Source organism: Chiloscyllium punctatum, chromosome 33 (genome assembly GCF_047496795.1).
Source record: "Chiloscyllium punctatum isolate Juve2018m chromosome 33, sChiPun1.3, whole genome shotgun sequence".
Classification (NCBI taxonomy): domain Eukaryota; kingdom Metazoa; phylum Chordata; class Chondrichthyes; order Orectolobiformes; family Hemiscylliidae; genus Chiloscyllium; species Chiloscyllium punctatum.
The window spans coordinates 12,960,782-12,973,290 of NC_092771.1; the positions used below are offsets into that span (position 1 = coordinate 12,960,782).

The window sequence follows — 12,509 nt, forward strand, 5'->3', positions numbered from 1 at the left end:
TAATGTTCACTCTTCTGGGGGGAAAAGCCCACTGTTTCAAAGCTTGTTGTATAATTATAACATTTTGTTTGTCATAATTCTGTAACCATTCATGGTCTGATGTTCTTACAATCACAATGCTCCAGCTGCAATCTAGTTATCGCCTTGCACTAATTTAGCATCATTTTATCCTTATATTTAAAGGCCCTTCAGTCCACACCGACCCTCTGAAGTGTATCCCAACCAAACCCATTCCCCATTACTCTACATTTACCCCGAACCTTCACATCCCTGAACACTATGGACAATTTATATGGCCTCACCTAACCCGCACATCTTTGAATTGTGGGAGGAAACTGGAGCATCCGGAAGAAACCCACGCAGTCACGGGGAGAATGTGCAAATTCCACACAGACAGCCCGAGGCTGGAATTGAACCCGGGTCCCTGGCGTTGTGAGGCTGCAGTGCTAAACACTGAGCCACCATGTTGCCCTCACTTCCCCCTCTTGTGTGGGTATTTTGAAGAGACTTTTATTTTGTTAAAACACACTGATCCCCTCTTCAAATCACAGCCATTATCTCTCCCATGGCAAATACTCGAACAGTCACAAGAGATGGAACACGTTTCCTTTTACCTCCCACCCCCAACCATTGTCCAAGACCCAGCTCTTTCAAGGTGACACAGCAATTTACCTGGCGTACTTTTAATTTAGAATGCTATATTCACTCTTGTAATCTGGTATTTTTAACACTAGGGAGACCAAATGCAGAATGAGTGACCCTTTTATGGAATGCTTTTGCCTCAGTCCAAAAGGATAACCATAAGCTTCTGGTTTCTTGTCATTTTATTTCATCTTGCTAATATCTCAGCCCTTTGTCTGTTGCACTGTTCCAGTGGAGCTTGAGGAACATCTCATCTTCTAATGAGGCACTTTTTACAGGCTTCTGGACTTGATACTGTGTTCAACAATATCAGGCCATGAACACTGCTCCTCCATTCTGATTTTTTTTTGTCAGGCGCTGTTCTTTGTTTTTTGTGCTTTGCCCTTGGACAGCTGCTCATTATTTTTTCATTTGGGCTGGACCAATGCTTTTGTTCTTCACTATAACCATTACTATGCTCTTTGCCTTTGTTTCACAACAACTTTGTTATTTCAATTCTCCTTCACTTTTGTTCATCCACTCCCTCCTGCCTTTCAATGGCACTTAAACCATCACATTTCTAGCTTTCTTCAGCTCAGCAAAAGAAGCATATTTGACTCAAAACAAAATATGTTCCTCTCGCTACAGACGCTACAAGATCAGTTGAGTATTTCCAGCTCTTTCTGTTTTAACCACAACTCAATTCTAATTTCATTAGTTGGTACCATTAGGGTCTGGTTCAAGTCTCATTCCAGGGTTTCCACACAAAACTCATGGTTGATAGACCTCTGCAGCACTGAGGTTAAAATTGCACTGTTTGTGGGCCTGCCTTTCAGTTACACTGAGGATATGCCTATCTACTTGGAAGTATTCTGTGGAAGAACAAGAGATACTGGCTGATATTTATCTTTCAATCAACATCATGAACAGGGTAACTGGCCCTTTAGATTAGATTAGATTTAGATTACTTACAGTGTGGAAACAAGCCCTTCGGCCCAACAAGTCCACACCGCCCCGCCGAAGCGTAACCCACCCATACCCCTACGTCTACATCTACCCCTTACCTAACACTAGGGGCAATTTAGCATGGCCAATTCACCTGACCTGCACACCTTTGGAGTGTGGGAGGAAACCGGAGCACCCGGAGGAAACCCACGCAGACACGGGGAGAACGTGCAAACTCCACACAGTCAGTCGCCTGAGGCAGGAATTGAACCCGGGTCTCTAGCGCTGTGAGGCAGCAGTGCTAACCACTGTGCCACCGTGCCGCCCTTGTCACATTGCTGTTTGTGAGATCTTGCTGTATGCAAACTGGCTGCTGTATTTCCTATGTTAAAACAGGAATCACACTTCAGAATTACTTCAGTGTGTGAAATGCTTTGGAATGTCTGTCAGTCATGATATAAATGTCTTTCTTTCTTTATTTACTGCATATTCTAGTTTTGGTTTGTAATCTTGGAGGTTTTAATGAAGCTGTCTTTAGCATTACTACTCATCGTTAGATAAGACGATTGTCTAAGATAAGAAATCCAAAAAACCTTTATCACAGAATCATAATAGAAATTGTCCAATCAATGCCAATGTTTTCTTTCTGCGAGACATACAGTCTAATCACACTCTTGAAATCAGTCCCTTTATCTTTCAACATTCCTTTTTCTAAAGTTAGTTATCAATTTCCCTTCTTTAAAATAGTTTAAAAGCTTGGCTCCGCTCTTTGGAAAGGAGCCTTCCTGGTGCCTGTTAATGTCAGGAACTTAAAATAGGTGCAAATTAACGGTGATATGTGTTTAAACTTTCTCAGCCATGAAAGACTCATGGTGTATACATTGATGATCCATAAAGAAATCATGGAGACTTCAAGCAATCTGTTCTTTAATTAAATGCTACACCTAGGGTATTTCTAAATACATTAAGGACAAAAGGGTAACTAGGGTGTATACATTGATGATCCATAAAGAAATCATGGAGACTTCAAGCAATCTGTTCTTTAATTAAATGCTACACCTAGGGTATTTCTAAATACATTAAGGACAAAAGGGTAACTAGGGAGAGAATAGGGCCCCTCATAGTTCAGTAAGGCAGCCCATATGTAGAGCCGCAGAAGATGGGGAAGATACTAAATGAGTATTTTACATCAGTGTTTACTGTAGAGAAGGACATGGAAGATACAGAATGTGAGGAAATAGATGGTGACATCTTGAAAAATGTCTATGTTCAGGAGGAGGAAATGCTGGATGTCTTGAAACACATAAACGTGGATAAATCCCCAGGATCTGATCAGATGTATCCTAGAACTCTGTGGAAAGCTGTGGAAGTGATTCCTGGGCCTCTTACTGAGATATTTCTATCATTGATAGTCACAGGTGAGGTGCCAAAAGACTGGAGGTTGGCTAACCTGTTATCACTATTTAAGAAAGGTGGTAAGCAAAACCTAGGGAACTATAGACCAGTGAGCCTGATGTTGGTAGTGGGCAAGTTGTTGGAGGGAACCGTGAGGGACAGGGTTTACATGTATTTGGAAAGGCAAGGCAAGGACTGATTAGGAATAGGAGAAAGTGAGGACTGCAGATGCTGGAGACCAGAGTTGAAAAGTGTGGTGCTGGAAAGGCGCAGCAGGCCAGGCAGCTTCCGAGGAGCAGGAGAATCGACGTTTCGGGCATAAGCCCTTCTTCAGGAATGAGGCTGGTTTGCCAATCAGGCTGAGATAAAAGGTATGGGGGAGGGAATTTGGGGGAGGGGTGCTGTGAATACGATAGGTGGAAGGAGGTGAGGGTGAGGGTGATAGGCCGGAGAGGCGGTGGGGGCGGAGAGGTCAGGAAGAAGATTGCAGGTCAAGAGGACGGTGCTGCGTCTGAGGGTTGGGACTGAGATAAGGTGGAGGGAGGGGAAATGAGGAAGCTGGAGAAATCTACATTCATCCTGTGTGGTTGGAAGATTCCTTGGTGGAAGATGAGGTGCTCTTCCTCCAGGCATCGTGTGACCAGGGTCTGGCGATGGAGGAGGCCAAGGACCTGCATGTCCTTGGCGGAGTGGGAGGGGGAGTTCAAGTGTTCAGCCACGGGGCGGTTGGGTTGGTTGGTGCAGGTGTCCCAGAGGTGTTCCCCAAAACGTTCCGCAAGTAGGCGGCCTGTCTCCCCAATGTAGAGGAGACCACCTCGGGTGCAGCGGATACAGTAAATGATGTGTGTGGAGGTGCAGGTGAATTTGCAATGGATATAGAAGGATCCATTGGGGCAATGGAGGGAGATGAGGGAGGAGGTGTGGGCACTTCTTGCAGTTGCAAGGGAAGGTGCCGGGAGTGGAGGTTGGGTTGGTGGGGGGGTGTGGACCTGATGAGGGAGTTGCGGAGGGAGTGGTCTCTCTGGAACGCTGATAGGGGTGGGGAGGGAAATATATCCTTGGTGGTGGGGTCTGTTTGGAGGTGGCGGAAATGATGGAGGATGATATGATGTATCCGGAGGTTGGTGGGGTGGTAGGTGAGGACCAGTGGGGTTCTGTCCTGGTGACGATTGGAGGGACGGGGCTCAAGGGCAGAGATGCGGGAAGTGGAGGAGATGCGGTGGAGAGCGTTGTCGACCTCGTCGGAGAGGAAATTCCAGGAAGTGGAGGAGATGCGCTTCTTTCTCTCCCGCCAACCCAACCAGTACCCTTCCACTGATACCGTCCTTCCACTGACTGAACTGGTCCTCACTCTTAACAACTTCTCCTCCCAATCCTTCCACTTCCTTCAAACCAAAGGAGTAGCCATAGGCACCCGCATGGGCCCCAGCTATGCCTGCCTCTTCGTTGGATATGTGGAACAGTCCATCTTTGCAGCTACATTGGCACCACCCCCCACCTTTTCCTCCGCCACATCGATGATTGTATTGGCGCTACCTCGTGCTCCCACGAGGAGGTTGAACAGTTCATCCACTTTACTAACACCTTCCACCCCAACCTCAAATTTACCTGGACCGTCTCAGACTCCTCCCTCCGCTTCCTAGACCTCTCCATTTCTATCTCGGGTGACCGACTCAACACAGACATTTACTACAAACCGACTGACTCCCACAGCTACCTAGATTATACCTCCTTCCACCCTTCCCCGTGTAAAAACGCCATCCCATATTCCTAATTCCTTCGCTTCTGCCGCATCTGCTCCCAGGAGGACCAATTCCCCTACCGAACAGCCCAAATGGCCTCCTTCTTTAAAGACCGCAATTTCCCCTCCGACTTGGTCGATGATGCTCTCCACTGCATCTGGTTAGCAAGGTTAGATCTCATGGAATACAGGGAGAACTAGCCATTTGGATATAGAACAGGCTCAAAGGTAGAAGATAGAGGGTGATGATGGAGGGTTGCTTTCAAAATGGAGGCCTATGACCAGTGAAGTGCCACAAGGATCGGTGCAGGGTCCACTACTTTTTATCATTTACATAAATGATTTAGATGTGAACATAAGAGGTATAGTTAGTAAGTTTGCAGATTACATTGAAATTTGAGGTGTCGTGGACAGCGAAGAGGATTACCTCAGAGTACAATGGAATCTTGATCAAATGGACCAATGGGCTGAGGAGTGGCAGATGGAGTTCAATTTAGATAAGTGTGAGGTGCTGCATTTTGGAAAAGCAAACCTTAGCAGGACATATACACTTAATGGTAAGGTCCTAGGGAGTGTTGCTGAACAAAGACACTTTGGACTGCAGGTTCATAGTTCCTTTAAAGTAGAGTCGCAGGTAGATAGGATAGTGAAGAAGACATTTGGCATGCGTTTCTTTATTAGTCAGAGTATTGAGTTTTGGAATTGGGAGGTCATGTTGCGGCGCACAGGATGTTGGTTAGACCACTTTTGGAATATTGCGTGCAATTCTGATCTCCTTCTTAATGGAAGGATATTGTGAAACTTGAAAGGGTTCAGAAAAAATGTAAAAGGATATTGCCAGGGTTGGAGGATTTTAGCTATGGGGAGAGGCTGAATAGGCTGGGGCTGTTTTTCCTGGAGCGTTGGAGGCTGAGGGGTGACCTTATATTGCTTTATAAAATCATGAGGGGCATGGATAGGATAGAGAAAGTCTTTTCTCTGAGGTGGGGGAATCCAGAACTGGAGTGCATATTTTAATGGTGAGAGGGGGAAGGTATAAAAGGGACCTAAGGGGCAACTTTTTCACACAGAAAGTTGTGAATGTGTGGAATGAACTGCCAGAAGAATTCATGGCGCCGTTGCAATTGCAACATTTAAAAGGCACCTGGATGGGTATATAAATAGGAAGAGTTTAGAGGGATATGTGCCAAGTGCTGGCAAATGGGACTAGATTAGGTTGGGATATCTGGTTTAGTAGTGCTGGAAGAGCACAGCAGTTCAGGCAGCATCCAAGTAGCTTCGAAATTGACGTTTCGGGCAAAAGCCCTTTATCAGGAATAAAGGCAGTGAGCCTGAAGCATGGAGAGATAAGCGAGAGGAGGGTGTGGGTGGGGAGAAAGTAGCATAGAGTACAATGGGTGAGTGGGGGAGGGGATGAAGGTGATAGGTCAGGGAGGAGAGGGTGGAGTGGATAGGTGGAAAAGGAGATAGGTAGGTAGGACAAGTCCGGACAAGTCATGGGGACAGTTACTGAGCTGGAAGTTTAGAACTAGGGTGAGGTGGGATATCAGGTTGGTAAGGATGAGTTGGACTGAAGGATGCGTTTCGATGCTGTACATCTCTATGACTCTATAAGCCGTGGCATCATGGAACCAGAAAGTAGGAAACTTTAGCACTGTCTAAATTGATACTTTAGTGAGAGAGCTCAACACATTAAACTGATGTAAATAAAGCAAAGAGATGTGGATCCTGAAAATCTGAACAGAAACAGAAATTACTGGAGAAGTGCAGTATGTTTGGCAACATCTGGAAAGAAAGAAGAGTTAACGTTTTGAGTCCAGTGAACCTTCTTCAGAACATTAACTTGATGATTTATTGAATGAAACGCTTGTGTGCCCTCTCAGTTGTCCATAAAACTTTCTGTGACCCTGTCTTGGGCAATATTTACTCCTAAAACATTTATATATTTTTTCTGAACTGTCCATGCAAAAAAAGCTGTAATTTCATTTCAAAAGTCTTCCATTGATTGTGAATTACTTTGGATGTCTTGTACTTTACAAAGCATGACAGAAATGTAATTTTTCCACCCATAATAGTCTGAAGATGCTGGCAGTTTGTTGCAAGTCAACACAGCATCTATTATGATTCTGGTCCACTACAGTCCCATGTTCATGGTCTTTTGGCTATCTTTGTCAAATCTCATGGTTCAGCTCAAACTTCAGGTCAGATATAGCTTCTGAGGGTGGTTTCTCTGGATCTCCTTTCTTCTGTCGGCTTGTCCATGGTCCTAGATGAATGTGCGCAGTATGTTGGAGATCATCCATGTCCGGTGGCTACTGCAGTGTGGTGAATCATGTGAATCTGAATTATAAGGTGCATTATTATTTTAGTTCATTATAATTTTGCCCTTCATCTTCTTATCATTAAAATTATAAATAGTCCAAATTCAAGTTTGTAATCAAGCTGACTCATCTGCTGTGTATTTGCAGCATTTTCTGTTACAATTTTTCATTGATTTTTGCATTTTCAGTAGGTCATTTCATTATATAAATGAGCATTTGTTCTTTTCTGTGGTTAAAGATTGATGGTTCATTTAAATAATTCTTACCCTAAATCCTACATGAATTCCAAATAAATCCCTAAATTTGACATTATGCTTGGTCTACAATCCTCCAAGATATCTGCACCCTCCCATATTGTAGCCTTTTTTGCACTCCAAGTTTTTTTTAATTATTGTATTGTTCACATGTCCTCCTTCAGGAACCTGGGCTTTAAGCTTTGGAATTCCCTCCACAATATTCTCTGCATCTCCCTCCTGTTTACAATGCTCCTTAACACCTATTTCCTTGACTCAGCATTTAATTACATTTCCAAATACCATTATGTGGTTCAACATCAGTTTTATTTTCACCTCTTTGGATGTTCTACTGCATTAAAAAGACATTTACCAGCCTGAATTGATTAAACATTATAGCTTTCATAATTGTGAAGATATACTGTATATATGAACTTAAAGTATCTGGTCGGACAACTTTCATTAAGTGACAGAGTTGCTATAACTGCATTAAAGGGCTGGAAGTAATTAAACGGAGAATGAACGACTTGAATGATTAATAGTAATTTGCAATTAAGGATTGATAACTAACCAAAGCCCCTTGGGGTACAGTCGCAGAAAGCCTATCTTTGAACCCGTAGACCTGGGTTCAAGTTCCACCTGCTCCAGAGGTGTGCGATAACATCTCTGAACAAGATGATTATAAAATATCTTACACACTGATCAATTAGTGCGGTCTGATGATTGGAAGTGGCTAGCTAGGCTCTGCGAGTTCTTGTGGTGTAGTGTCTCTGCCTCTGAGCTAGGAGACGCTGGTTCAAATTCCAGAGGGGTACAATAAAGAGACATCTCTGAACAGGCTGATCCGACAATATTTTGATGACTAAGCGGTTTTCATTAAGAAATGCAGTCAGGGTTACCTCTCCTCCCCGCGATGGAGCGTGTCCCTCCGTTGCCAGGGGACGGAGGAGAGAACCGGAAGGGAGTCTGGTCGCTAAGAGGAAGTGAAGTCAGGGCATGGCCCGCGCAAGCGCAGGAGCGAGACGGGCAATGGCGTAGCGATGTGTGGTCGCTGAGCGTCAGTGAGGGTCGCTGGTTAGCCCACTTTCGCATCGTACCCCTCTCTTAACACGACGTAAGGGATGCTGCCGAGTTTGTGACGGATGTGTTTAACGGGAAACGTGCGTCATTTTTTAAAAAGTGTTACGGGTGTTTGAGGAGATTGGATGCTGCTCGGCCTGGGAGTTGGATTGGGCCTACTATCCACTTCAATCCAGTCAGCAACAACTGTCTGGTCCTTTTTTTTTGTAGCAGCCCATTCTTTCGGTCATGGTGAGGGAAGAGTATGGAGGCATAATGAAATTGACACTATGGACTGATAATCCAGCAAGCCTGGTTAATGCTCTGAAGGTTTGGGTTAAAATTCCCAATAGGTGGGATGCCTATTCAGTTATCCAAACTTGGGATATAAAGCTAATCTCAATGGTGTCCGTGGCAACTGTCATAGATGTTCTCAAAAATTCACCTGGTTTTATGAGGAAAATAAATTTGCCATCCTTCCCTGCTTTGGTTTACACTTGTTGACTCATAACTGCCTTCAGATGGCCTATTAATTGACTTGGTTTATGAGCGGTTAGGAATACACAGTAAAAATTGGTCTTGTCAATGATGCCCATATCTCAATGAAAAGAATTATGGTTGGTTGGTTTCTTTGTGCTTCTACAAGCCTCTTTCATCACCATGGAGCTCTAGCAACTGGTGCTTTTGCCACTTCAAAAGTTCAAACTGATCTCCTTCCCCAACTATAATCTTGCTATAAAAATGGTAATGACTGTAAGTATGTGGATAACTAGGAGAGAGCTACTGCAAATATTCATTCCAACTGCCATATTCTGCCTTTTTACTCTATTGCAGAGCCCTCAAAACCAGGCAAATGTAGACAACTCCCCGCTACGTTTCTGTTGACCTTGTGGTTGTGGTGGGAGAGAAGAGACAAATCCATGCACTACTGTGTCTGAATCCTCATTTTAGGATTTATGTGCTTACACTTCAGTGAGAGAGTGCAGGTTCAACATTGGAACAGACAATGTATATCACAGTCACAATGCTGCATGCTGTCTTTAGCTGTTAGTATTTTCAGTTTGAAATGATCAATTCATATTTTATATTGAATTATGATGTATGCAACTTTACCAGCTTTAGAGTTTTGCTGTGTTACAAACTAGATATTAGGAGCCAGAAATGTTGACTTAAAACTGATACTGTACTTTAATTTAAAAGTAAATTTTTCAAGGAGTACTAATTTTTAATGTGATACTGTACTAATGCATTCTAAGTAAGGATGTAATAGTTTGTTTGGAGGTGGTAGCATTTTTAATAGAGGTTGTATGATTTTTTTACTCCAGATTTTGTAGCATGGTTTCAGCATTCATATTGGTGCCTTATGCCACAAATTTTGTGGATGAGAGAAGTGATGGAATGTAATATTTTGATTATAAAATTGCTTGTCATTGAGCATTTTGTGGTAAGTTCTAAAAATTTTGAAATGGTATGGAGGAATGGTTCATATCTGAATTAAGTGTCAATTTTTTTCCAATTTTGACAAGTGTTGAATGAGTTATTTTGTTTTGTGCAGAGCAAATTTGAGGTCAACTTGATAAGGGAGCTTAAGGTGAAGGAACTCCTTAGGAAGCAATGATCATAATATGATTGAATTAACTCTTCAATTTGAGAGAGAGAAGTTGGAGTCAGCGGTAGTGGTTTTTCACCTGAATAAAGGCAACTGCAGAGGTATGAGTGAGGAGCTGGGCAAAATTGACTACAGGAGCCTACCAAGAAAGTCAATGGAACAGCATTGGCAGGAGTTTCTGGGAATAATTCAGGAGACACAGTAGAGACTAATCCCAAGGAAAAAGAAGCATGGTCCAGGGAGGATGAGGTAACCACGGCTGACTGGGGAATTCAGGCTTAGCATAAAAGCAAGAGAGAAAGTATATAAAGTAGCGAGGAAGTGGAAACCAGAGGGTTGGGAAGCTGATAAAGACCAACTGAGGGCAACAAAAAAGAAGTAAGGAGGGAGAAGATTAAATATGAGGTTAAGCTGGCCAGTAACACAAAGGAAGACTGTAAGAGCTGCTTTAGATATCTAAATGGCAAAAGTGGACATTGGGCTGCTGGAAAATTATGCAGGAGAGATAGTTGTGGGGAACAAAGAAATGGGTGAGGAATTGAAGAATGACTTCGCTTCAGTCTTCACAGTGAAAGACATGAGTAATTTCCCAAAACTTCAAGAGTGAGGGGGCACAGCCGAGTATAATGGCAATCACCAAGGAGAAGGTGCTAAACAAAATAGCCTGAAGGTGGATAAATCACCTGGACCATATGGACTACACCCCAGAGTTCTAAAGGAGGGAGCTGAAGAGGTAGTGGAGGCGTTAGTGGCAATTTTTCAGGAATCACCTGAGAATCAGGGAGGGTCCCAGAGGATTGGTGAATTACTAATATAACACCCCTGTTTAAAAAGGGAGTAAGGCAAAAGATGGAAAATTACAGAAAAGCCTAACCTCAGACAAGTGTAAGATTCTGGAATCCATTATGAAGGATGAGATTTCTGAGTACTTGGAAGTGTATGGTAAAATAGGGCAGAGTCAGCATGGCTTCATCAAGGGGAGGTCATGCCTGACAAATCTGCTAGGAAGTAATGAGCAGATTAGACCAAGGAGAACCAATGGATGTTATCTACCTGGACTTCAATAAAGCCTTTGATAACGTGCCACAGAGGAGGCTACTGAGTACAAAAAAGGCCAATGGTGCCAAAGGCAAGGTGCTAGCATGGATGGAAGCTTGGCTCACTGGCAGAAAGCAGAGAATGGGGGTAAAAGGGTCCTTCTCTGGGTGGTGGCTGGTGGCTGGTGAAAAGTGGTGTTCCCCAGGACTCAGCATTGGGACCACAACTTTTCACTTATACATTAACGAATGAGGGCATTTTGGCTAATCTTTGCAGATGATACAAAGATAAGTAGAGGGACAGGTGGCATTGAGGAGGCAGGGGTGGGAGTGCTGCGGATGTATTTGGACAGGTTTGGAGACTGGACAAAGAATGGTGGATGGAGTACAATATGGGAAGTTATGAGGTCATGCACCTTGGTAGGAGGATTAGAAGCATGGACTGTTTTCTAAATGGGGAGTAAATTCTGAAGTGCAAAGAGACTTGAGTGTCCTAGTCCATGATTGTCTCAAAGTAAACTTGCTGGTTGAGTCAATAGTTAGGAAGGCAAATGCAATGATGGCATTTATTTCAAGAGGACTTGAATTATAAAATTAGGGATGTACCTCTTAGGCTCTGGTCAGGCCACATTTGGACTATTGCGTGCAATTTTGGGCCCAATATCTCAGGAAGTATATCCTGACCCTGGACTGAATGGCAGAGCAGTCTTGATGGACTAAATGGCCTAATTTCTGTTCCTATGTCTTGTGGTCTTTATAAATTTGAAGACTTCCTTTCACAATTACATTAATTACTCAACATTTGAATTAGATTGCAGTAATTTTCAAGGTTACTGAAACTTCAGGGATCAGTGACATTCACAGATGGGTACTGTGGGATATTAATTGTGCAGTCTAATTTTACTTAAATGACTTGTTGCAATAGTTTACTGGAAACTGTTTTAAAACAATATATTTCTAGTTCAAGGTGTTAAATAGTTCCGTACACTGCATAAGTAACTGCATGTGTTTGAAGACTTCCCCCCTGGGCAGAAACTAGATGAGGCCAGCACTGGAGGCCAAGCACACCTGTGGCAGGGTTCACTCTTTTTGATTCAGTGGCTGTATAGACTAAATGATTTGGAGATGCTGGTTGACAACCACCTGATAATGGAGCAGTGCTCGGAAAGCTAGTGCTTCCAAATAAACGTGTTGGACTATAATCTGGTGTAGTATGATTTTTAAACTCCAGACTCACTAGAGTGCTAATGTTCCAAAGTATGACTGGAAAGAAAATGCAATATCCCTGTCAATTTATGGAGCATTTCTTGCTCAAGGTTGTCCAACCTGTAGATGAAACATCTGGACGGCATCAATTTTTGCAGGGCTCTGACAGTCCCAAGCAACTGAAGGAGCAAAACGCTGAGCACCCACCTGTGACAGATTTTGCAGACCCGACATTGAACTGTTCAGTCATTTCAGGACCCATAATGTTGGAGTGGAAGAAAATCTTGCTCCTTTTAGAGGGATTGCCTAAGGAGGAACATGAAGGGGTAGGCTAGTTGCCTG

The 12,509-nt window shown here is 43.4% G+C and overlaps 1 protein-coding gene across 2 annotated transcripts in view; it reads left to right on the top strand.

Annotated features, from left to right (window-relative positions):
- Positions 1 to 8,254: 8,254 nt before the first annotated feature.
- edc3 (enhancer of mRNA decapping 3 homolog (S. cerevisiae)) overlaps positions 8,255 to 12,509 on the top strand; it is a 119,536-nt gene continuing 115,281 nt past the window's right edge. Inside the window, exon 1 of one of the 2 annotated variants that reach the window (XM_072553014.1) lies at positions 8,255 to 8,370. The gene's annotated coding sequence lies outside the window, so the exon portion shown is untranslated. Of the gene's footprint in view, positions 8,417 to 12,509 lie in introns of both variants that reach the window. The other variant, XM_072553015.1, reaches the window with a different exon arrangement.